The sequence below is a fragment of the Callithrix jacchus genome, chromosome 13 (genome assembly GCF_049354715.1).
Source record: "Callithrix jacchus isolate 240 chromosome 13, calJac240_pri, whole genome shotgun sequence".
Taxonomy (NCBI): domain Eukaryota; kingdom Metazoa; phylum Chordata; class Mammalia; order Primates; family Cebidae; genus Callithrix; species Callithrix jacchus.
The window spans coordinates 100,886,526-100,912,665 of record NC_133514.1 but is presented as its reverse complement, the minus strand read 5'-3'; the positions used below and the strand labels follow the sequence as shown (position 1 = coordinate 100,912,665).

At 42.5% G+C, this 26,140-nt stretch overlaps 1 long non-coding RNA gene across 1 annotated transcript; it reads left to right on the top strand.

Annotated features, from left to right (window-relative positions):
• The first annotated feature begins 13,460 nt into the window (after window positions 1–13,460).
• LOC118146909 (uncharacterized) lies at window positions 13,461–25,150 on the top strand. Its single transcript, XR_004733065.3, has 4 exons — window positions 13,461–13,860; window positions 17,274–17,342; window positions 17,538–17,601; window positions 24,561–25,150. It is a non-coding gene; the product is annotated as an uncharacterized LOC118146909 (long non-coding RNA).
• The last annotated feature ends 990 nt before the right edge of the window (window positions 25,151–26,140 follow it).

The window sequence follows — 26,140 nt, the reverse complement described above, 5'->3', positions numbered from 1 at the left end:
GCTTGTTGGAGGGAGCACAGGAAGGAATACTTGGCTCCACAAGGTACATGTCCCTTCTCAAACACATCCTGGAGGATTATCACATCTTGCTTGCCCTTCCATGTAAAGCCCAGGGATACCTACACTCCTCTGTGCAGCACACTGATGAGAATAGCTGTGGATATAGTTCTTTTTTCCTAAGAGTCTAGTGTGGACATCGGAGCCTCCAGGTGCTCATTAGCATTTTTCTAAGAATTACTTCTTGTGTGTTGTTTCTTTTTTTTTTTTTTTTTTTTTTTTTAATTTTTTATTGGATTATAGGTTTTGGGGTACATGAGCAGAGCATGCAAGACAGTTGCGTAGGTACACACATGGCAGTGTGCTTTGCTTTTCTTCTCCCCTTCACCCAGATTTGGCATTTCTCCCCAGGCTATCCCTCCCCACCTCCCCCTCCCACTGGCCCTCCCCTTTTCCCCCCAATAGACCCCAGTGTTTAGTACTCCTCTTTCTGTGTCCATGTGTTCTCATTTTTCATCACCCACCTATGAGTGAGAATATGCGGTGTTTCATTTTCTGTTCTTGTGTCAGTTTGCTGAGGATGATGTTTTCCAGATTCATCCATGTCCCTACAAACGACACGAACTCATCATTTCTGATTGCTGCATAATATTCCATGGTGTATATGTGCCACATTTTTCCAATCCAGTCTATTATCAATGGGCATTTGGGTTGATTCCAGGTCTTTGCTATTGTAAACAGTGCTGCAATGAACATTCGTGTACATGTGTCCTTATAGTAGAACGATTTATAGTCTTTTGGATATATACCCAGTAATGGGATTGCTGGGTCAAATGGAATTTCTATTTCTAAAGCCTTGAGGAATCGCCACACTGTCTTCCACAATGGTTGAACTAATTTACACTCCCACCAACAGTGTAAAAGTGTTCCTTTTTCTCCACATCCTCTCCAGCATCTGTTGTCTCCAGATTTTTTAATGATCGCCATTCTAACTGGCGTGAGATGGTATCTCAATGTGGTTTTGATTTGCATCTCTCTGATGACCAGTGACGATGAGCATTTTTTCATATGATTGTTGGCCTCATATATGTCTTCTTTCGTAAAGTATCTGTTCATATCCTTTGCCCACTTTTGAATGGGCTTGTTTGTTTTTTTCCTGTAAATCTGCTTGAGTTGTTTGTAAATTCTGGATATCAGCCCTTTGTCAGATGGGTAGACTGCGAAAATTTTTTCCCATTCTGTTGGTTGCCGATCCACTCTAGTGACTGTTTCTTTTGCCGTGCAGAAGCTGTGGAGTTTCATTAGGTCCCATTTGTCTATTTTGGCTTTTGTTGCCAATGCTCTTGGTGTTTTGTTCATGAAGTCCTTGCCTACTCCTATGTCCTGGATAGTTTTGCCTAGATTTCCTTCTAGGGTTTTTATGGTGCCAGGTCTTATGTTTAAGTCTTTAATCCATCTGGAGTTAATTTTAGTGTAAGGTGTCAGGAAGGGGTCCAGTTTCTGCTTTCTGCACATGGCTAGCCAGTTTTCCCAACACCCTTTGTTAAACATGGAATCCTTTCCCCATTGCTTGTTTTTGTCAGGTTTATCAAAGATTGTATAGTTGTATGTATGTTGTGTTGCCTCCGGTGCCTCTGTTTTGTTCCATTGGTCTATATCTCTGTTTTGGTACCAGTACCATGCTGTTTTGATTACTGTAGCCTTGTAGTATAGTTTGAAATCCGGTAGTGTGATGCCCCCCGCTGTGTTCTTTTTGCTTAGAATTGACTTGGCTATGCGGGCTCTCTTTTGGTTCCATATGAAGTTCATGGTGGTTTTTTCCAGTTCTGTGAAGAAAGTCAATGGTAACTTGATGGGGATAGCGTTGATTCTGTAAATTACTTTGGGCAGTATAGCCATTTTCACGATATTAATTCTTCCTAACCATGAACATGGAATGTTTCTCCATCTGTTTGTGTCCTCTCTGATTTCGTTGAGCAGTGGTTTGTAGTTCTCCTTGAAGAGGTCCCTTACGTTCCTTGTGAGTTGTATTCCAAGGTATTTTATTCTTTTTGTAGCAATTGCGAATGGCAGTTCGCTCTTGATTTGACTTTCTTTAAGTCTGTTATTGGTGTAGAGGAATGCTTGTGATTTTTGCACATTGATTTTATATCCTGAGACTTTGCTGAAGTTGTTTATCAGTTTCAGGAGTTTTTGGGCTGAGGCGATGGGGTCTTCTAGGTATACTATCATGTCGTCTGCAAATAGAGACAATTTGGCTTCCACCTTTCCTATTTGAATACCCTTTATTTCTTTTTATTGCCTGATTGCTCTGGCTAGAACTTCCAGTACTATATTGAATAGGAGTGGTGAGAGAGGGCATCCTTGTCTAGTACCAGATTTCAAAGGGAATGCTTCCAGTTTTTGCCCATTCAGTATGATATTGGCTGTTGGTTTGTCATAAATAGCTTTTATTACTTTGAGATACGTTCCATCAATACCGAGTTTATTGAGGGTTTTTAGCATAAAGGGCTGTTGAATTTTGTCAAATGCCTTCTCTGCGTCGATTGAGATAATCATGTGGTTTTTGTTTTTGGTTCTGTTTATGTGGTGAATTACGTTGATAGACTTGCGTATGTTGAACCAGCCTTGCATCCCTGGGATGAATCCTACTTGATCATGATGAATAAGTTTTTTGATTTGCTGTTGCAATCGGCTTGCCAATATTTTATTGAAGATTTTTGCATCTATGTTCATCATGGATATTGGCCTGAAGTTTTCTTTTCTCGTTGGGTCTCTGCCGGGTTTTGGTATCAGGATGATGTTGGTCTCATAAAATGATTTGGGAAGGATTCCCTCTTTTTGGATTGTTTGAAATAGTTTTAGAAGGAATGGTACCAGCTCCTCCTTGTGTGTCTGGTAGAATTCGGCTGTGAACCCGTCTGGACCTGGGCTTTTTTTGTGAGGTAGGCTCTTAATTGCTGCCTCAACTTCAGACCTTGTTATTGGTCTATTCATAGTTTCAGCTTCCTCCTGGTTTAGGCTTGGGAGGACACAGGAGTCCAGGAATTTATCCATTTCTTCCAGGTTTACTAGTTTATGTGCATAGAGTTGTTTGTAATATTCTCTGATGATGGTTTGAATTTCTGTGGAATCTGTGGTGATTTCCCCTTTATCATTTTTTATTGTATCTATTTGGTTGTTCTCTCTTTTATTTTTAATCAATCTGGCTAGTGGTCTGTCTATTTTGTTGATCTTTTCAAAAAACCAGCTCTTGGATTTATTGATTTTTTGAAGGGTTTTTCGTGTCTCAATCTCCTTCAGCTCAGCTCTGATCTTAGTAATTTCTTGTCTTCTGCTGGGTTTTGAGTTTTTTTGATCTTGCTCCTCTAGCTCTTTCAATTTTGACGATAGGGTGTCAATTTTGGATCTCTCCATTCTCCTCATATGGGTACTTATTGCTATATACTTTCCTCTAGAGACTGCTTTAAATGTGTCCCAGAGGTTCTGGCACGTTGTGTCTTCGTTGTCATTGGTTTCGAAGAACTTCTTTATTTCTGCCTTCATTTCGTTGTTTACCCAGTCAACATTCAAGAGCCAGTTGTTCAGTTTCCATGAAGCTGTGCGGTTCTGGGTCGGTTTCTGAATTCTGAGTTCTAACTTGATTGCACTATGGTCTGAGAGGCTGTTTGTTATGATTTCAGTTGTTTTGCATTTGTTGAGCAGTGCTTTACTTCCAATTATGTGGTCAATTTTAGAGTAGGTGTGATGTGGTGCTGAGAAGAATGTGTATTCTGTGGATTTGGGGTGGAGAGTTCTGTAAATGTCCACCAGGTTTGCTTGCTCCAGGTCTGAGTTCAAGCCCTGGGTATCCTTGTTGATTTTCTGTCTGGTTGATCTGTCTAGTATTGACAGTGGAGTGTTAAGTCTCCCACTATTATTGTGTGGGAGTCTAAGTCCTTCTGTAAGTCATTAAGAACTTGCCTTATGTATCTGGGTGCTCCTGTGTTGGGTCCATATATGTTTAGGATCGTTAGCTCTTCTTGTTGTATCGATCCTTTTACCATTATGTAATGGCCTTCTTTGTCTCTTTTGATCTTTGTTGCTTTAAAGTCTATTTTATCAGAGATGAGAATTGCAACTCCTGCTTTTTTTTGCTTTCCATTAGCTTGGTAAATCTTCCTCCATCCCTTTATTTTGAGCCTTTGTGTATCCTTGCATGTGAGATGGGTTTCCTGGATACAGCACACTGATGGGTTTTGGATTTTTATCCAATTTGCCAGTCTGTGTCTTTTGATTGGTGCATTTAGTCCATTTACATTTAGGGTTAATATTGTTATGTGTGAATTTGATACTGCCATTTTGATGCTAAGTGGCTGTTTTGCCTGTTAGTTGTTGTAGATTCTTCATTATGTTGAAGCTCTTTAGCATTCAGTGTGATTTTGGAATGACTGGTACTGATTGATCCTTTCTATGTGTAGTGCCTCTTTTAGGAGCTCTTGTAAAGCAGGCCTGGTGGTGGTGTGTTGTTTCTACTAGGAGGAAGTAAAACATAAATATTAAGAAAATAATGGACTGGGCAAGTCCCAGTTCATTATTTACACGCCCAGCACTTTGGAGGCCAGGGCAGGTGGATCACTGGAGGTCAGTTCTACAATAGCCTGACCCACATGGTGAAACCCTGTCTCTACTAAAAATACAAATACAAAAATTAGCCGGATGTGGTGGTGCATGCCTGAAATCTCAGCTACTTGGGAGGCTGAGGCAGGAGAATCACTTGAACCCGGGAGGCAAAGATTGAGCCTTTGCACTCCAGCCTGGGTGACAAAAGCAAAACTCTGTCACAAAAAAAAGAGGAAAGAAAAGAAAAGAAGAGAAGAGAAGAAAAGAGAAGAGAACAGAAGAGAAAAGAAAAGGAAAGGAAAGAATGGCTGGGTGCAGTGGCTTATCCCTGTGATCCCAGCACTTTGGGAGCCTAAGGCAGGCATATCGCTTGAGCTCTGGAGTTTGAGACCAGCCTGGACAACATAGAGAACCCTTTCTTAAAACAACAATAACAAAAACAAACAAACAAACAAAAACAGGGAAAATGTGGCACATATACACTGTGGAATACAATGCAGCCATAAAAGTGATGAGTTTGTGCCCTTTATAGGGACATGGATGAACCTGGAAACCATCATTCTCAGCAAACGGACACAAGAACAGAAAATCAAACACCGCATGTTCTCACTCATAGGCAGGTGTTGAACAGTGAGAACACATGGACACAGGGAGGGGAGCATCACACACTGGGGTCTGCAGGGGGGAAAATAGGGGAGGGACAGTGGGGGGTGGGAAGTTGGGGAGGGATAACATGGGGAGAAATGCCAGATATAGGTGATAGGGAGGAAGGCAGCAAACCACACTGCCATGTGTGTACCTATGCAACAATCTTGCATGTTCTTCACATGTACCCCCAAACCTAAAATGCAATAAAAAAAAATTGACCAGATATGGTGGTGCACACCAGTAGTCCCAGCTACTCAGCAGCCTGAGATGGGAGGATCACTTAAACCTGGAAGGTTGAGACTGCAGTGAGCTGTGGTCACACCACTGCACTCCAGACTGGGTGATAGAGTTAGACTGCATTAAAAAAAGGAGGAGGAGGAGGAGGAGGAGGGGGAGGAGGAAAGAAAGGGAAGGAAGGAAGGAAGGAAGGAAGGAAGGAAGGAAGGAAGGAAGGAGAGAGAGAGAGAGAAAATAAGATAAGGCCAGGCACAGTGACTCATGCCTGTAATCCCAGCACTTTGGGAGGCCAAGGTGGGCAGATCACTTGAGGTCAGGAGTTCGAGACCAGTCTGGCTAACATGGTGAAACCCCGTCTCTACTAAAAATACAAAAATTAGCTGGGTATGGCAGGGTAAGCCTGTAATCCCAACTATTCAGGAGGCTGAGGTGAGAGAATTGCTTGAGCCCAGGGTGCAGGCTGAGCTGAGATCATGCCACTGCACTCCAGCCTGAGCGATAGAGTGAGACCCTGTCAAAATAAAACAAAACAAAACAACTTACTTTAGTCCAGAATCTGTGCTGGAAATGTGAATATGATGAACAGACAAGGTACTGTGGCTCTTTGGTCTTCAGAGTATATGAAACAACTAAACCATCGCACAAAAGTGACAAGCTCTGTAAGATAGAGACTGTGAGTAAAGGCAGATTTTGGAGGAAGAGTTATAGAAACCTCAGAAAAAAGACTAAGGAGAAAATTATGTTTATGTGAAGAACTAAAGGAAGAGTTAGCATTAGCTGGGAGAAAACATTTCCAGGTAGGTATGAAAACCAGTGCAGAGACTTGGGTGTGGAAGATACAGGAGAGAGCTCAGGACGGTTGGAGTGGAGAAAACAAAGTGAGGGACGAAGCTGGAGCCACAGAGTCCGGATCTTCAGGATCTTAGTTGCCATGTTGAATTGGAACATTATCCTGAGGCATCAGAGAGACTCTGCGGGGTATTAACCAGGCAAAAATCTGCTATAAAGTCATTGCATTTGGGTTGATGGGAAGAGGACAACTTGTTCAATTTATCCAGATTTGGGGATTTTCAAAGCTGGTAAAATGAAAGAAGAAGTGGAAAGAGAGTTGAGGATGTTGAAAATGGAGTGGTTGAAATGATGGTTCGTGGAGTCTAAAGTAAGTAAGGAAAGAAATCAAGAGTGGAGCAAAGCAAAACCAAAAACAATTCTGTCGAGAGGAACCAAGGGCAAGAATTTCAAAATCAGAAACCCGTCATTAGCGACCAAGATGTTCAAGATTTCCAAGGTACAATTCCAGACGAGAACAAAGTTTGAGCGTGGCCGTGGGTGTGGTAGACTAAAATGGACAGGACAAGAAGGTCACAAAGTAGAGGAGTTCAATACAAGGAGAATGCAAAGTGAGGGATGGACCTGCCTTGTGAAAGCCAAGGTCACCCAAAAGAGAACAGGAGCTGAAATTGAGGAGGAAGCTTGGGAGACAGGTGGCAAATTATTTGATGAATGAAAGTGGATACTTGGGAGGTGGTTAGAGAGCAGGAAGAGAGAGAAAGGCATAACCAAATGATGTAGACCTCAAAGAAGCTGATGACTTTATACAAGGAACAGAAGACATATGATCTGGAGACATTAGAGAATTCCAAGATCTGACTCTGAGGCACTGAATATAGGAGAATATGCAAACTTGATCAGAGAAGACTACTGTGGTGGCAGGACATCCCAAGAATATTCAAGAAAGTAAGAGTATTTAGGGTGGATGGGGTAGAGAGTGGAGGCATGGCAGGTGGGGCTAGAGAAGGGGAAAAACAGTGAAATATTGGGGTGTAGAGTAGGCACTTCATAGTTTGCCCACTTACACAGAAACTCTCCTGAAACCTCTCCCCATGCACAAGGCCACAGAACAGATCTCCAACCACCAAGAGGATATTTCAGGAACATCTCCCTGGTCATAGCTGATTGGACCAGAGGTAGACACCTGATCTTATGTGGACCAAGCAGATTCTTTTCTGAGAATAGGAATTCAGTCAGTCATTAAATGTTTTGGGGCTGAGACATGTGATCCTAGGTGCTACAGTTAGCCACCTAGGCTGCCTACTAAGTGGATTGAGAAGAAAAGAACGCTGGTTTGCCAGTAAGATTGAAGCAGATGCTCATCAACGAGCAGAAGGAGAGACACTGAGTGAGTACTCCCAGGGGTCGGCTCTCCTCTCAAGGCCTGATCTGTGTTCGCAGACACCATGGCCATCAAAACTATGATGCTGTGCTGTAGAATCGAAGAAAGGGAACATTAATAATTAATGATTCAGGAGAAAAAAGAGGGAAGTTTCAGCTCCTTTGGCCTCACAGTTCTAGCTCCATAATCTTAGTCAATTGAGGCTGTTTTAACAAAGTACCATAGATTGGGGTGGTTGATAAACAACAGAAATTTATTTCTCACAGTACTTTTGAAGTTCATCTGACACATCACAAGGGGCTCTGTTCTACACAGTCATTCAGGTACCCAGGCTGACAGAGGCTTCCAAAGTCACCCTGGGCGCCCAGCTGTAGCCAGATGGAGAAGAGTAAAGAAGGCACTTCCTAACCACCTCACTTCAATTCTGTTATCCCTACCTAGGGAGAAAAGGGTTTGGGAAATGCAAGGCCTATTGCTGCTATACCCCAAAAGAGCTCTTCTTAATGGAAAAGGAAGCGGGGGTCATTGGCATTTGTCTTAGAATACTCCAGACTGGGTAATTTTCTTTTAAGAGAATTTTATTCCTCACAGTTTTGGAAGCTGGTAAGTTCGAGTGGTGAGGGGATCTGGAGAGCTGTCCCATGGTAGAAGGGCAGAAGATGGAAAGGTGAGAGAGGGTGAGAGTGAGATAGGAAGAGAGTATGAGAGACAGAAAGGAAAAGGGGCCAAACTCCCACAATAATGGCATTAATCCACCATGAAGCCTCCACCCTCATCCCAATCACCTCCAGAAAGCCCCACCGTTAAACACCACCACAGTGGCAATGAAGTTTGCAACACGACATCTTCCAGGGGATACATTTAAACCAAAGCACTCGCCATCTACCTGGGCCCTGCATTAGCTATCACAAAATGCAGGGCTATCACAAAAAATTAGCTAAGCCAAATGAAGAAAGCAGTTCAGGAAAGATGCAGTGAGCCACTGGTTGAAATGCTCTTGACTTGTCAATAAATGTGACTGAAGATTGCCTAGTGGATTTGACAAGGGCAATTTTGGTGGCGTTTTTGGGTCAGATGTCTGAGTGGAGCAGGTTCAAGAGAGATAAAAGGAGAAGTCAAGACAAAGCATAATGAGTCTTTGGGGAAAGTTTTGACATAAAAGACAACAGAAAAATGAGACACAGCTGGAGCAGAATGTAGGGTGAAGAGAGGATTGTTTTTTAACACAGGATCAAAGAAGGGAACATTGGTAATTAATGATTCAGGGGAAAAAAGAGGGAAATTTCAGGACAAAGCCTAAGTTTCACCTCCTTTGGCCTCACAGTTCTAGCTCCATAATTATCTTAGTCAATCCAAGCTGTTATAACAAAGTACCATAAATGGGATGGTTGATAAACAACAGAAATTTATTTCTCACAGTTTTGGAGTTTGGAAATTCAACATCAAGGTGCCAACATGATTGGGTTCTAATGAGTGCTCTTCTGGGTAACAGACTGAGGTCTTTTCATTGTATCTTCATATGGCAGAGAAAAAGTGAGATAATTCTCTGGGATCTTTTTTATAATAAGAGCACTAATCCTATTCATGAGGACTCTACCCACATGACCTCATCACCTTCCAAAGGCCCCATCTCCTAATCTTATCAACTTAGGGGGAAGGATTTCAACATTTGAATTTTGGGGCTGGCTGGGCTTGGTGACTCACATCTGTAATCCCAGCACTTTGGGAGGCTGAGGGGGGCGGATCATTTGAGGTCAGAAGTTTGAGACCAGCCTGGCCAACATGGTAAGACCACATCTCTACTAAAAACACAAAATTAGCTGGGCGTGGTGACAGGTGCCTATAATCCCAGCTACTAGGGAGGCCGAGACACGAGAATGGCCTGAACTTGAGAGGGAGAGGTTGCAGTGAGCCAAGATTGTGCCACTTCCTGGGCGATAGAGTGAGACACTGGAAAGAGAGAAAGAAAGAGAGAAAGAGAGGAAGGGAAGGGAAGGGAAGGAAAGGGGAGGGGAGGGGAGGGGAGGGGAGGGGAGGGGAGGGGAGGGAAGGGAAGGGAAGGGAAGGGAAGGGAAGGGAAGGGAAGGGAAGGGAAGGGAAGGGAAGGGAAGGGAAGGGAAGGGAAGGGAAGGGAGGAAAATTTGGGGGAAACAAATATTCAGTCTATTGCAAAAATATTTCCACAATATTTTGATTTTCCTATTCTTGTTATTCCTTTCTTAGAGATCCCTTTTGATACAGAATTTAATCAATTCACATATCATTGCATTTGTTTAGGCTACTTACCATCCTGAATCAAATGGCATTTCTGGTGTACCCAGAAGATCAAATTTGAAGTACCCACCAGTGCAAAAAAGGGTGTTTTTATGTATCCTCCTTGAAAGGTTGGTGGATTTTGTGAAATCTATCCAGGATTTTTGGTTCTAGCCATGTGTGTGCTTCTGGTCTCGATCAACTATTGAAGCAAACAGCAAGCAATCTGATAGCTGCTTCCCAGCTGCCGCATAGAACGCTAGGCAATTTTCTGGTCATAACGACTTTCACAGCTCAAATCGTGCCACAGACCCAAGAACTTAATTTCCCCAGCTTCTAGTCCTCTTTGTGGAAACCATTATCTTTTGTCACCTTCTCTGGTCCCTCAGTAGGACAGTCTCCACTTGTCCAATATGCTGGCCATTAGCAATTGGAAATTTCACTCCTGAGAGTGCTGCTTACAAAGAATGGGACGATTTGCAGTCCATTTATTGTACCCTATGTTCTTTAAAATTTATGAGGCCATTTGCCTGGGCCCTTATTGTTGAAAGTGAATTGACCATTAGCAGGAGACTATTAGCTGCTGAGTGGAATCTGCTGTAGGGTATTCTCAAAGACCATTAGCTTTCCATCGGGGGGCCATTGGTGTTTACTGTTTATTGTATGCTTCAATTGCATGCATTGTTCCCCTGAGGCTGTAAAACCTTTAAAAGCATTGAGAATAGCTTTTAAAAATCCACTTGAAAAGGTGTAAGTAGTTTCACTAGATACAGCTAGTGAAGAAGAGGAAGAGCTGATCACCAGGCTTTGCTTTACTCACGATCAGTTTGGTGTATTTTTGCCTTCTAACTCAGTGGATTCTTCCCCTTCCCCTGAGCTTCAGAGTTAACTGTAAATAATGTGCATCAAGTCATTTCACACTTAATGCAAATACCAGTCCTGGAACAAATATTAAATAGCACCAATCGAGCCTTTTATGTTCTTTATCAAACCCCAAGGTAAACGCCGCTTCTGAAAAGAAGTTCTTTTCTGCACATGCAATTCTGATATCTAGTCTCCAGGACATAAGCTTTACTCTGCTATTGCCGACGAGTTAACTGGGGAATGGGGAAGTTGTTGTGCCCTGTTTAAGAAGATTGGGTAGGCAGGGCAATGTGTAATCTCAACACTCTGGGAGGCCAAGGTGGGAGGATCTCTTGAATCCAGGAGTTCGAGACCAGCTTGGGCAACAAAGTGAGACTCCCATTTCTACAAAATTAGCCAGGTGTGGTGGTGCATGCCTGTAGTTCCAACTACTCTGGAGACAAGGTGAAGGATAGCTTGAGCCCAGGAGTTTGAGGCTTAATGCAGTGAGCTATGATTGTGCCACTGTACTCCAGGCTGGATGACAGAGCAAGACCCTGTCTCCAAAAAGAAAAAAAAAAAAAAAAAAGTAGGAAGATTGGGTGGTAGCATGGTAGCCTTGGGAATAAAACCCAGGTCTCTAGCTGCCAGCCCAGGGCTCCCCGCCCTTCCTCTTCAGCTGTACCCATTTCGGTGGTCAAGGAGCTATAATGAAGGTTGTAGCTAAGATTTGCTTCTCTCTCTCCACCCTGAGCCTGATGCTCTTGCAACAAAGAGAAGAATTAAATGCAAAAGGAATCCCTTCTCATTGACAGAAAGGGGAAGAGAGGAGTCTTTCTGTCCCAGGCTCAAGAGGGAGGCACAAAGTCTTTGCTGCCTAGTAGTGGGGCAAAGGGCGTGGCCCTCTTCATTTGAATGCTGTGAGGGAATAGGAGAAAGAGAGGAAGAGAAGGAGGAATCCCTCCTTATAGAAGGGTGGAGTGGGAGGAGAGAATTCTCTACTCCATCCCCTCTGGGCAGTCCAGCCGAGGATTCCTTCTTCCAACCTGCATCAACAGTCTCCCAAATTATCCCCCTCCTCCAACCCAGCACCCGCAGAGCAGCCCTGATGAACTCTAAAACACAAATTTAGGTCAGGCACCGTGGCTCACACCTGTAGTCCCAGTACTTTGGGAGGCTAAGGCAGGTGAATCACCTGAGGTCAGGATTTTGAGACTGGCCTAGCCAATATGGTCAAATCCTACTAAAAATACAAAAATTAGCTAGGCATGGTGGTGCATGCCTGTAATCTTACCTACCAGGGAGGCTGAGGCAGGAGAATCGCTTGTACTCAGAAGGCAGGCAGAGGTTGCAGTGAGCTGAGATAGCGCCATTGCACTCCAGCCTGGGCGATAGAACAAGACTCTTAAAAATAAAATGTAGGTTTGATTGCTCCCTAAAGGGGAACATCACCACCACTATCACCCCAACCCTGTGGCCGCAGCAGGATAAAGCCCAAACTTCACGACAGGCCTTCAAGCTGCTCCCGATCTGAACATGCTTCTCAGCCAAGACGTGCAGCAGCTCTGCCCACCCCAGGCTGCAGTCTCTGGTTCTTCTAACGGAACACGCTCCTCCTTTCCCCAGCCACTCTTGGAATAATGAATGACCTATTTAATGTGTGTCTTCCCCCAACACATGTATGTCTCGTCAGGGCTGGGTTACACTTCTCTGTTGCTGTTGCATTCCTAGCTTGAGCACAGTGCCTAGGTTTTGAGGTCCTTGATAAATACATGAAAATTAAATGAACAAACAAGTGAAAGTCTATATGACCTTTGTGGCTCAAAACAGAAGTTTCTTCTGCCAGGGAGCTTTTCCATAATTCCCAAAGTCTGGCAGGTGCTGGCCTGGGCACTCCCATTGCAGCTCAGCCTCCCTGGCCCATCTCACACTGAGCGGTAATTGCCTATCTCCTTCTCTCTGTCTCCCCCAGGCCTCGAGGCTGAGCGCCCAGAGAATGAGTCAGCCTTCTTAGGGGCTTATTTCCGCTACCTAGCACGAAGCCTGGCACAGCGATCATACTCAATATTTGTCAAACGAAAGACTGGATGCCCAACTTTTCTGATTCTTTAGTTTAAGCCACCCAAGAAGGGTGAAAAGCAATAATATCATGTATGGGGCATTGTGACAAGCACGCCACACCCATCACCAGGCATGCCTAGCTGTCACTAGCTAGTGACTACAACTGAGGACACTCATTATCACCCAAATCGTCATGATTGTGAACAGCCACTTCTACCGCCAGCTTAGTCTACCTTAAAATGGAAGAGCAATGTCTACCTCGCTAGCTCTCCCTCTCTCCGATTTGCCTTATCTGGTTTCCGTGAATTTGTTTAATATCCACAGCCTCTTTCTCTCTTTCACTCACTCCTCCTCCTCCTTCATTCCTCTTTTATAGTTTTCTCTGCTTCTTTATGTAAAGCAAGTACTTTAGCTGGATGACACTGTAAATTAACTTTTCTGCATTTTCCTTTCATAAGTATAAATTGGAGGCAATAATACTTACCTCTTCTACCATTAAATGCCATAAATCCAAAAAATACCTTTTTCCTAGGGTTATTGGGAGAAATAAAGAAAACTATAGATTTAAAGTACTTAGAGCAGCGCCTGCCACATAATAAGTTCTGCTGCTGCTTTGGTGTATGTGCTTGGCTCAGGAGCCAATGGGGCGAAGCCACCGTCTGTGGGATTATGACTGAACGCCTCTAAGTCAGAATCCCACCCAGGCGGAACGATAGGGCAGCGCGGCGGGGCCTCGGCTGGCCTCGGTTGGCCTCAGATAGCCGGTCCCCAGCCGTCTCCTCCTGCGGGCCGCTCCGCCCCGCGCTGGTCGTATCCCGCCGCGCGCCGGGACCCAGGGTCTGGTGCGGAGTGCCCCTTGACCTGGGAAACGGGGTGCCGCCGGAAAGGCCGCCGCCCCCTCGCCCGTCACGCAACGCAACGCACGTTCGTGGGGAACCTGGCGCTAAACCATTCATTCATAGACGACCTGCTTCTGGGTCGGGGTTTCCTAGTAGCAGAGCGGCTCCCTCGCTGCGATCTGCTGAAAGTCAGTCCTCCACACAAAGGTTTGTACAATAAAAAAAAAAAAAACAAAAAACAGTTCAGCTGCTGCTATAAGTCTGTGGGCCTTCCCGGAACACACAGGACCAACTCAGCTTTATCCTTCACCACCCAGTTAAGCCATCAGCACAGATCAGCCAGCATTTCTTCCTATTTCCAGACTCCCAGAGGATCCAGCTTAGGCCAGGCATTTAATCAGCTATTTAAAGTCGTTGGGGGGCCGGGGATGGTGGCTTATGTCTATAATCCTAGCACTTTGGGAGGCCGAGGCTGGTGAATCACCTGAGTTCAGGAGTTCGAGACCCCGCCTGGCCAACATAGTGAAATCCCATCTCTACTAAAAATACAAAAACTAGCCGGGCATGGTGGTGCATACCTGTAATACCAGCTACTCAGGAGACTGAAGTGGGAGGATCATCTGAAACTGGGAGGTGGAGATTGCAGTGAGCTGAGATCGAGCCTCTGCATTCCAGTCTGGGCAACAGAGCCAGACTCCCTGTCAAAATAAACAAATAAACAAACAAATAAATAAAATAAGGGGGTTGGGTTTTGAAGTGGAGATGAAGTGCAAGATTATATTACCCATTATGGGCTGAATCGTGTCCACTCCTAAACTCATGTGTTGAAGCCCTAAGCCCCAGTATCTCAGAATATGGCTGTATTTGGAACTAGGGCCTTTGAAGACATAAGCAAGTGAAAATGAGATTATATGGGTAGGTTAATACAGTTGGACTCGTGTCCTTCTAAGGAGAAGAAATCCAGACACAGGAAGAGACACCAGGGTTGCACACACGCTCAAAAGGAAGACCTTATGAGGACCCAGCAAGAAGGCGGCCATCTGCATGCCAAGGCAAAGCCTCAGGAGAAGCCGAGCCTGTGGACAACCTGATCTTGGACTGACAGGCTTCACAACTGTGAGACAATAACTGCTATTTAAGCCACCCAGTCTGCAGCGTTTTGTTACGGCAAACCTAGCAAACTAATACAGTGCCCAGAGACAGTTGTTGGCCCTCATTTTTTAAAGTCTGTTTATATGAGATTTGTTTTCATGGTCCAGAAAGACCAAAAAAAAAAAAAAAAAGTTGCCTTTAAAACATACTACCTAGGCTGGGCATGGTGGCTCACACCTATAATCCCAGCACTTTGGGAGGCCAAGGCAGGCAGATCGTCTGAGGTCGGGAGTTCAAGACCAGCCTGGCCAACATGTGAAACCCCATCTCCACTAAAACTACAAAAGAAAATTAGCAGGGCGTGGTGGTGCATGCCTGTAGTCCCAGCTACTCAGAAAGCTGAGGCAGGAGAATCGCTTAAACCCAGGAGGAAGAGGTTGCCGTGAACCTGAATTGCACCACAGCACACCAACCTGGGCAACAGAACAAGACTCCATCTCAAAATAAAAAATAAAAAAAAATTCCTGGAACACAGTCAGGGATCTACTACCAGGAATGACTAAAATTTGTGGTTATTGTCATTGCTGCTTTACTGTGTTTGTTTTTGGTGGTGGCGGCCATGATGCTATGATTTTCATTGAAAGGAGAAATCACTCAGACCACTCTACAGCCCACAAGTTTCAAAGACTCTCAGGATAAAGGCAAAAATAATGACTGTGTTTCTACACATAAGATGTTTTCAAATGTTCAGATTCCATAGATAAAACTCAAGGTCACTTATTTGAATTCAATATTAGGTTGAGAATAATGATGATAGTAAAAATGAGGAAAGCATTAAAAATAGTAAAGGCAGAACAGAAACTGTGAATCAAAGAGAGAGGAAAACCTTATAAATCTGTCAGTAACGGAGGAAATAAGAAAGTCAATCAATGATTTGGGTAAATCATTGATAAAAGTTTATCTCATTATTTATTTATCATATCAGTTTAACAGAATACTTTCTGCAGAAACTTTGTTTTTGCTTTTTTTGAGGCAAAGACATGTTCTGGCCTCCCTTTTTCTGTGAAAATGAAGCACAGTTGGATAGCTGGCGCTCTGAGTCACTGGATTCCACGGTGTCTGTTGTCTTGCTTTAGAATCTAGTCAGGCTTTTTATATTGTTTCTATAGGAATATTGTGTTTTGTATCCCAAATAACAAAATTCCAGATGAATTTTTTACTACAACGTGTTTATAGCTTCGGCCGATGATCTTCCATTTCAAAAGAGAGGCTGTAGTTTCTGCAAACACTCAAATTGGTACATCACAACCTACCTAAAGAAAACATAAACCGTCACGTTACAAAGAATCGAAATTTATTCCTTATCATGTAACTGGGTTCAAAACATGAGAGGCTACCTTAAACCCTGTTAAACTATGACTTACGTTTTAGTGAATTAGTCCTCTTTAATTTTCATGTATTCCAAAGTTTCTACCACAAACTTGTTTTACCTTTGTAATCAGAAAATGGATACAAAAAACCGTTTGATTTCTTTTTTGAGATAAGTCTCACACTCTCATCCAGGCTGGAGTGCAGTGGCTCACTGCAGCCTTGACCTTCTGGGCTCAGATGATCCTCCCACCTCAGCCTCCTGAGTAACTGGGATTATAGGTGCATGCTACCACTCTTGGATAATTTTTTGTAGAGATGGGGTTTCGCCATGTTGCCCAGGCTACAAATGATTTTTAGAAAGAGATTCTGGAGCTTCCTTTAACATAATTATAGAAAAAAATCATTAAAGTTGAAAAAATTCCATTTGACTCCAGAAAGATTTTATTGAATCCTGCCTTTCTGGAACAATGCCACAAACACCAATCATTCTTCATGAGCTGAGTTCGTTTTTGAATGGAAGATTGAGAAAGAACCGTGAAGAGGGTCATGTTCATTATTTGCACATAACCTTGTAAACTTTAACTGATCCTTTCCTATCTGTTATCAACCACAGCTGCAGAATGGACTGGAGATAACAAAAGAGACATTCAGGGGCATAAAACTATAGCTAAAACATTCCAAAGTCAAAGGCGCCTCTTTGGGAAGTCTACCTAGATAGCTGGGGATTTTTCTTTTCTCAATAGTTAACTTACTCACATTGCTCACGAATTTAAAAATAGAAAATGTGTGTTCCAGGGAATACTTTTTAAAATCCTTCATCTCTGGATTTTTCATCTCTCCAGCCCTCACAGGTAACAACTTACTTTTATTTATTAGTTTCAGGTCTATGCTCCCAGAATTTCTTTAGGCAAAAACAAGAGTATATGACCTCACATACATTTTAAGCTGTGGATCATTTAAAGAGCACAATATCAGGTGGAAATGATCTTTCTACAGAATTTTGTTGTTGTTGTTACAAGAAGAAAATATTATAGTGAACCGTATATGATTTTATTCTCCAGCAACAGTAGAGATAGCCCAGCCTATTAACCAGTACTAGGAGTCAATAGACCATTAGTTTGAAATATAACTCTGAACTGTTTTTCTTCATGCTTTAGCTGAGAAAGAGAATCTGCATTCGTGACTGTGAAGGCTAAATGGGACAAGGACGTGTCAGGCTCTGACAGGTACAATACAGGAAGATGATATTAATGATTACCTTTATGTGGGCTATGGTATCTTCTAACCTTCATTTGATATCAATGAACAGCCTTAAATTGTGGCTCAGAAGTATTAAGCTAGATTTACAAAGCAAGATTGCTGTTATCAAATATGATTTCTACAACAGACTGATCAACCCAACCTTCTTTTATTGCTTGCAGATGTCACTACCATTAGCCAAAGTTTATCGAGCCTCTGTAATTGTAGAGCCTTCTACAATTCATGGTGAGACTAATGAATTGGGAGAGACCTCTGGACCTCTAGAATGTCTAAGAAGGCAGTTGGTATCCTGCCATAGAAGGGGACACAGGGAGAGGAGCATCATACACTGGGGGCAGTTGGAGGGGAGGCTAAGGGAGGGACAGCGGGGGTGGGAGGGGTGGAGAGGGATAACATGGGGAGAAATGCCGGGTGTAGTATGCACCTATGCAACAACTCTGCATGACCTGCACATGTACCCCAGAACCCAAAGTAAAATTTTAAAAAAGTTAAAAAAAAAAAGAAGGGGCCTATGGAGATTTGCAAAGGAAGTGAGGGTGGTCTGCCGTCTTTCTTTCATATATCTGAGACCAGGTAAACTGAATAGCTGCATGGACTTCCACAGCCCTGTTTTGCATAAAGCAGTGTTAATTTATAGGTTATGTTAAAAGCTTAGTACAGTGTCTTTAAACAATCTACTCTATGGAAAATATTTGCCTCACTTGTTTTATTATCTATCTATGCATCTATTTTACGTAATTCATATTACATATTATATATTTTTGAACATTTAAGGCTACATTTCAGACATCAGGTTCCTTAATCCTAAATGATTAGGTATGTTTATTTCCCAAGAACAAGGACATTTATTTGCATAACCACAGTACAGGTACCAAAAATCAGGAAATTTAACATTGAAACAATACTATTATCCAATTTATAGACCCTCTTTGAATTTTACCAATTGTCTCAAAAATGTTCTCTATAGCAGTTTTTATGTTTTCTGGGAAGAAATCCAATCCAGGATCAGTCAGATGCATTTTATTCTAATATGTCTTTAATCTTCTTTGTAATGGCACAATTCTTCAGCTTTTATTATCTTTCATCTTAAGGGCATTTGTGAAAAATACAGTTCCTCTGTAAATATCTCCCAATTTTCGTTTGTTTGATGTTTCCTCATGTCTAAACTCAGGTTGTACAAAAATGGAAGGACTATAAAGGACATGAACTCGTCGATTTTTATGGCTACAAATTTAAAGTACAATTAAAAAATACTTTAAAAATAAAAAAAATGGAAGGACTGCTAGGCAAGTGATGTTGTATTCTTTTTAGTTCTTTCACTTTTTAAAATTTGTTTTTCAGACAGGGTCTCACTCTGGCACTCACTCTAGTTTAGAGTGCAGTGGTGCGATCACAGCTCACTGTAGCCTTGACCTCCCTGTCAGCCAGGCTGGAGTGCAATGGCATGATCATGGCTCACTGCAGCCTCAACGTCCTGAGCTCAAGCAATCCTTCTGCCTCGGCCTCCCTAACAGCCAAGACTATAGGCGCATGCTACCACGCCCAGCTTCAATATGATTCTAACAAAAACTCCAACCGGTTTTTTTTCTTTCTCTTAGTGGAATTTAGTAAACTAGTTCTAAAATTTATATGGAAATGTAAAGGACCAAGAATAGCCAAGGTTTTCTTGAGGAACAAAGTGAACGAACACACACACTTTACTAAATATCACAATTATTACAACATTCATATATAGAATGCCATATATATGCCTGTTGCCGAGGCCAGAGTGTGGTGGCATGATCTCAGCTCACTGCAATCTCCACCTCCTGGGTTCAAGCCATTCTCCTGCCCCAGCCTCCCGAGCGGCTGGAATTACAGGCACGTGCCACCACACCAGGCTAATTTTTGTATTATTATAGACATGGGGTTTCACTATGTTGGCAAAGTTGATCTAGAACTCCTGACCTCAATTGATCTGCCCACCTCAGCACCCCCAAAGTGCTGGGATTACATGAGCCACTGAGCCTGCCTGCCTGGTTGTTTTTTATTCTGTGCTGGATTCTATATTTGCAAAATTGTTTCTAGAAATAATTTGATGCCTAGGTTGATGCTATCTTTCTCTAGAGAAATGTGCCCCTGCCAGGAGCCTCGGACACTAGCAATCCAATTTAAGAGACTGAGGATTTGAGGTTGAGCTGCAGTCCTGACAATGGTGCACTAACTTCTAGTTCACCCTATTCAAAGACTGTAGCCCTTTGGGGTTCTAACACAAAGCAAAAAGTGCTCACCAGGGCCTCCCCTTCCTGGCAGCCCTGGACCCCAGCATGCCAGTGCACCCCTCCCTGCAATCCCTGCAAGGTCATCCAAAAGCATTGCTCAGCCTCTCAGGCTCCCCTTCTTAGATCATCAAATATCAGTGGAAATGCAGCTGCCCTCCCTGAGATTCCATCCTCCCTGGATCCTAGCATTACAACTACTCACTTTGTACTCACTTCTTATGATAGAGATTCCTGTATAGCATATGAATATATGAATTTGTCCATTTAACTTAATTTTTCAAATTAACTGGCAAAAAGGTGTTCACAACTTACTCATACGTTTTTTAATGTCTGTGGCACTTAAGTATGTTCCTTTTTTTCTTTTCTCTCTCTCTCTCTTTTTTTTTTTTGAGATAGGATCTTGCTCAGTCACCCAGGCTGGAATGCAGTGGTGCAATCATGGCTCACTGCAGCCTCAGGCTCCTGGGCTTAAGCAATCCTCCCACCTCAGCCTCCTAAGTAGCTGGGACCACAGGTGCATGCCATCACACCCAGCTAATTTTTGTATTTTAAAAAATACCACATATTTAAATAATTTGCAGAGACAGAGTCTTCCCATGTTTCTCAGGCTGGTCTCCAAATCCTGGCCTCAAGCAATCTGCCCACTTTGGCCTCCCAAAGTACTGGGATTGCAGACGTGAGCCACTGTGCCTGGCTTGTAATGTTCCTTCTTCATTCATAACATTATTTGTGTTCTCACTCTCTTTCCAGAGTTTTGCCATGTATTTATTCTCATCAATCAGTCAACTCATAATTGTGACATTCTTCTCTATTATATGCTTGTTTTATTTTTCTTTTGAGAGAGACTGTCACTCTGTCACCTAGGCTGGAGTTCAGTGGCACAATCATGGCTCACTGCAGCCTCAGCCTCCTGGGATCAAGCAATCCTTTCACCTTAGCCTCCCAAATAGCGGGACCTACAGGCACATGCCACCACACCAGGCTAATTTTTTGTTTGTTTGTTTGTTTTAGAGATGAGGTCTTGCTATGTTGTTTAGGCTGGTCTTGAACTCCTGGGCTTAAGCAGTCCTCCTGCTTTAGCCTCCCAAAGTGTTGAGATTACAGGCATGAGCCACCGCACCCAGCAGTATTTTTGTTTTCTATTTCACTGTTTTCTATTCTTATCTTTCTACTACTTACTTCTATTCACTTTCTTATTACTACTATATATTTATTTATTTATATTCTTTGGGCTTGTTTTGTGGCTCTTTAGGTTCTTTAGATGGATACTCAGCCCATTAATTTTCAGCCTTTCATCATTTCTATCTGATATGGTTTGGCTCTGTGTCCCCACTCGAATCTCATCTTGTAGCTCCCATAATTCCCACTCGTGGGAGGGACCCGGTGAGAGGTAATTGAATTATGGAGCAGGTCTTTCCTGTGCTGTTCTCATGATAGTGAATGGGTCTTACAAGATCTGATGGTTTTAACAACGGGAGTTGCCCTGCACTAGCTCTCTTTTAGTCTGCTGCCATCCACATAAGATGTGATTTGCTTCTCTTTGCCTTCTGCCATGATTGTGAAGCCTTCCCAACCATGTGGAACTGTAAGTCCAATAAACTTCTTTCTTTTGTAAATTGTCGAGTCTCAGGTATGTCTTTATCAGCAGCATGAAAATGAACTAATACACTATCTTAGTCTGTTTTAAACTGTATATTACATGCAAATATAAGCCTGAAAATTTTCATCTATTTTCTATGTCAGTTGTCACATATTTAAATATGTGATATTTCATTATTGTTCATTCAAATTTAAAAAAAATTCATTAGGATTTATTCTTTAATTTGTGGGGTTCTTAAAACAACTTGTTAATTTTTGAACATATGAGAATTTTCTCCTTTTTTAAAATTTTAAATAGAGATAGAGTTTCGCCATGTTGCCTAGGCTGGTCTTGAACTCCAGGGCTGGGATTATAGATGGAGGTGAGCCACCACGCTCAGCCATGAGAATTTTCTTTTTTTTTTTTTTTTTCTTTTCTGTTTTTGAGACAGAGTCTCACTCTGTTGCCCAGGCTGGAGTGAAATGGCACAATCTTGGCTCACTGCAACCTCCACCTTCCAGGTTTAAACAATTCTCCCGCCTCAGCCTCCTGAATAGCTAGGACTACAGGTGCGCACCACAACACCTAGCTAATTTTGTATTTTTAGTAGAAACGGGATTTCACCATGTTTCCCAGGCTGGTCTCAAAGTCCTGACCTCCAGTAATCCGCCTGACTCAGCCTCCCAAAGTGTTGGGATTACATGTATGAGCCATTGGCCCAGCCTGGGAATTTTCTATCTAAATTTGTTGTTGATTTCTATTAAATTTCATTTGGTGAAAGAAGATGCTGTGACTTCTTTCAGTCCTTTGAAATTTGTTGAGACATGAGTACTGCATAATCTTGGATTGCCCTTGAGAGTTACTCTCCACCCTCCTCTTTGCTCTGAATGGCTGGGGGCTAATCTTTATTCACTGAGTTATCAAGCCTCCCTTATCTACTAGCTTCTCTGTTCTGCCATATAGCAAGGTGGTAACTAGTAGGTTTTAGGTTTCAGAGGACATTTGAAACATTTATGGCTGCCTGGGTGCAGTGGCTTACGCCTGTAATCCCAGCACTTTGGGAGGCAGAGGCGGGCAGATCACGAGATCAGGAGTTTGAGATGGCCAGCATAGTGAAACCCCATCTCTACTAAAAATATCAAAAAAAAAAAAAAAAAAGAAAGAAAGAAGAAAAAAAGAAACATTCATGGCTATATTGTTCACTATTGCTCCCCAGCTGAAACAACCCAAATTTTAATCAGCAGTGGAGTATATTTAAAAAATAAACAAACATTTTGATGTCTTATACAATGAAAAATGTACAGTAATAAAATGGCAAATTACAGCTACTTGTGTATGAACTTCACAAACATTAAAAAAAGCAAGCCAAGAAGGAAGAGGAGGAGAGAAAAAAGAATGCATACATTGAATATGGTTCTCTTTTAAACAAATAAAATAAAATAAGCTATACTATTTAGAAATGCATACATATTTGGCAAAGTTATAAAGAGACTCAAGAAAATGTTAATTCCAAGTGTCAGGATAGGGGCCCAGTCTAGAAAGGACTGAAGTGTTCTCATCTAGGAGGGACACACAGAGATGTGTCTATGTTTATGTATTAACTTGAGTGGTGGTTATACAGACCTTTGCTTTAACATTCTTCAAGCCAGGGATCAGCAAATTGTGGGCCAAATCAGCCCAGTATCTGTTTTTATAAATGAAGTTCTGTTGGAACACAGCCATGTTCATCCATTATGTATTGTGTTGCATAGCTGCTTCCATGCTATAATAGCAGGCTAGAGCAGTTTTAACAGAGACTAAGCTAAAAATATTTACTATCAGGCCTTCAAGAGTGCATAAAACATAAACATATGATTTCAATCAGAGATTGCTTTAAACCATGTATGTAAATTTTGCTCGCTCTTCTGTATGGATGATACATTTCACATTTTTAAAAGAGGAAATAGAAAAGGAAAGAAAATGAATGAGATTAGCTCCTAATATGGTTAATGTGTACTCACTGATTTTAAAACTAAAACCCACTCATGTCACTTCATGTAAAGGGAAATTTATTATAAAGAGATAGATCTTAGGAACCCAACTGAACTTCAGAAGTGGGAGTAGCAACTCCAGGCAGTTTTTTCTTTCTTTCTTTCTCTCTCTCTCTTTCTTTCCTTTCTCTCCAGTCTGGTCCTTCACAGATGATAAGTAGCTCAGTCCCTATGTCCCAACTCCAAATTCCTGGGAGAGATTTCATTTACTGCAACTTGGGTTACATGCACTGGTGGTCTAGTTTGCAGTAACGTGGCAGTAGAGTAGCTGTGGCATGCGAGAAGGGTAGCACTTTTTTTTTCTTTTTTGAGATGGAGTTTTGCTCTCATTGCCCAGGCTGAAGTGCAATGGTGCCATCTTGGCTCACCACAACCTCCACCTCCCAGGTTCAAGGGATTCTCCTGCCTCAGCTTCCCGAGTAGCTGTGATTACAGGAATGCATCACCACACCCAGCTAATTTTGTTATTTTTAGTAGGGATGGGGTTTCTCCCTATTGGTCAGGCTGTTCTCGAACTGCTGACCTGAGGTGATCTGCCCTCCTTAGCCTCCCAAAGTGCTGGGATTAGGGATGTGAGCCACCCCCTGGCCGAAGGACAGTATTTCTGAGGAGAGATTGTGGGTGGGAAGCAATGATTTCATGTATGTAACAAAATAAGAAAGGAACTAGGCTGGACTTTGTTCAGAGGGCGATAAACAGTGGGTGAGTGACAGATGGGGAAACATTGCAGGGTCCTTTCAAAGTGTGTATAAGGATTAATTTGCATCCCGTATTGAAAATATTTATAAATTATTTCAATTCCTTGAAAAAGAAGTCTAAATGTGGGATCAGAATGAAGGAGAATGGTGACTTTTCTATAATGTGCAATCAAGCAAACTAGTGGAAAAATGATAAAAGGCAAAAAAGCTAACAACGACAGTGAAATAAAGCCTTCAAAAGAGTTTGATTTGCAAATTAGTACATGAGAGTTTACACATTTAAATAATTTTCTACACCACAATAGTAGTCCTTGTATGTATGAGAAACATGCTGCCCAGTGCAAGTCGGGATGTTTTGAATACTCACTAGAGGATGTGTGCTGGACCCTTCATGAAGAGCAGAAGTGAGCTAAACTCCCGCGTGCTTTGAGGTGCAAATGTGCATGAAACTAGCAGGAACTCTGTCCCACGTGCAGTGGGACAGGAGTGGCACAGCTCTTCCAGCCACCTCTGGCTCAGTTGGCTCCTTCAAGGCTCACTCGTGGGTTCTGTGTACGGGTGCCCGACCTTGACTCTCCAGATGAGAACACAACGTCCTTTTCTCTGTCTCCCCCAGGTGTCATAAGTGTTAATCAAAGGTTGAGGATACGAGCAAGAGGTGGCCGTCATCGCATTGGGGGACTCGCTGGCACTCCTGGGCAGGCAGCCTAACACTGAACACTGCACACTCTCTCCTTCAGTTTTGAGAATTTCTTGGCAAACCTTCACCCCTAGATGGGCTTTCCTCCACAGGCTGCGAGGCTTCGGCCAAGTGGCTCTGTCCTCCTGCTCCTCACCCCAATCACAGACTCCCTCATTCCTCCAGCCTCCTTCCTTGGATCTCTGCCAGCTCAACCAGCCTTGCTTCATTGTGCAAAACACTCCAGGTCACACCTCAGACAAACATTTATTCATGAGCTGTTCTTGCACCCGGCCTCCCCAGGGTAACATCTGTCCTCTATAGGACTAGCTCATGGTAAACCAGTGATTAAAATTTGTGAATAAAATTTATTCAGAGCATCTATTATGTGCTGGGTTCTTGAAAATATGGTAAGTTCTTGAAAAAACTTTATACCCCCAAGAAAGCCAGCATGTTAAAAAAAATGCATGCAAAAAATCATAATGGAAGTAAAACCTTACGGTAAATTGGGGTTGGAATAGATTGTGTAGGCGGTGGACTGGGTTTCTGTTTCCCTTCATTAGACAGTGGCTGCAGTAGATGTCAATTGGTACAAATTTTTCAAAATGTACCACACATGCTCAAAAGTAGAACGACTCATTAAAAGGTGTGAACATTTTTAAAGGCTGTGGACATATATATTGCCAACATGCTTTTCAGTAAGCTGTAGCAACTCACACTCTCCCCAGCAATACAGAGGGTTCTCTGCATTTTTAGTGGCATTGGAAATACATTCTACAACCTGTATGTGAAAAACACTTCCTTATTTGTGCTGAATTACTTTTGATGATAGATACAGGTGGGCGGGTAAGTAGATAGACAAATTCTAAACTTTATTATTTTTGGTTGGCTGGTGTGGTTTTGTGGTTATTGTTTTGTTGAGACCCTGTTGAGACAGGGTCATGCTCTGTCACCCAGGCTGGAGTGCAACAGCACTATCCCACGTGTAGTGGGACAGGAGAGACTGATTTCTCATCGTAGCCTTTACCTCCGGGGCTCAAGGGATCCTTCCACCTGAGCCTCCCAAATAGCTGGGACTAGAGGTGCCTAAACTTGAAAAGATGACAATTTTCCACAACTGAGTGCAGTCAAAAGAATGTGCTACAGAGTCAGAAAACAAGCCTAAAAAACAAGTTTAACAGGGCTTGGAACCACAACAGCACTGCTGGAATAACGGTGCTCAGGAACAACATTTATTCAGATAAATAATTTCTCGTGTTTATGTTCTACAAGGAAAAAAACCATGTATTTCACTAGATTAGTATACATTCTAAATAAGATAAGATAATACATGTAATAATTAGTATATAATAGGAGCTCAAAATGGTATTATTTGTTTTGAGAAAGTATATATATATATATATTTGTTGTTGTTGTTTTTTTGAGATGGAGTCTCACTCTGTCACCTAGGCTGAAGTGCAGTGGAACAATCTTGGCTTACTGCAACCTCCGCCTCCTGGGCTCAAGTGATTCTTGTG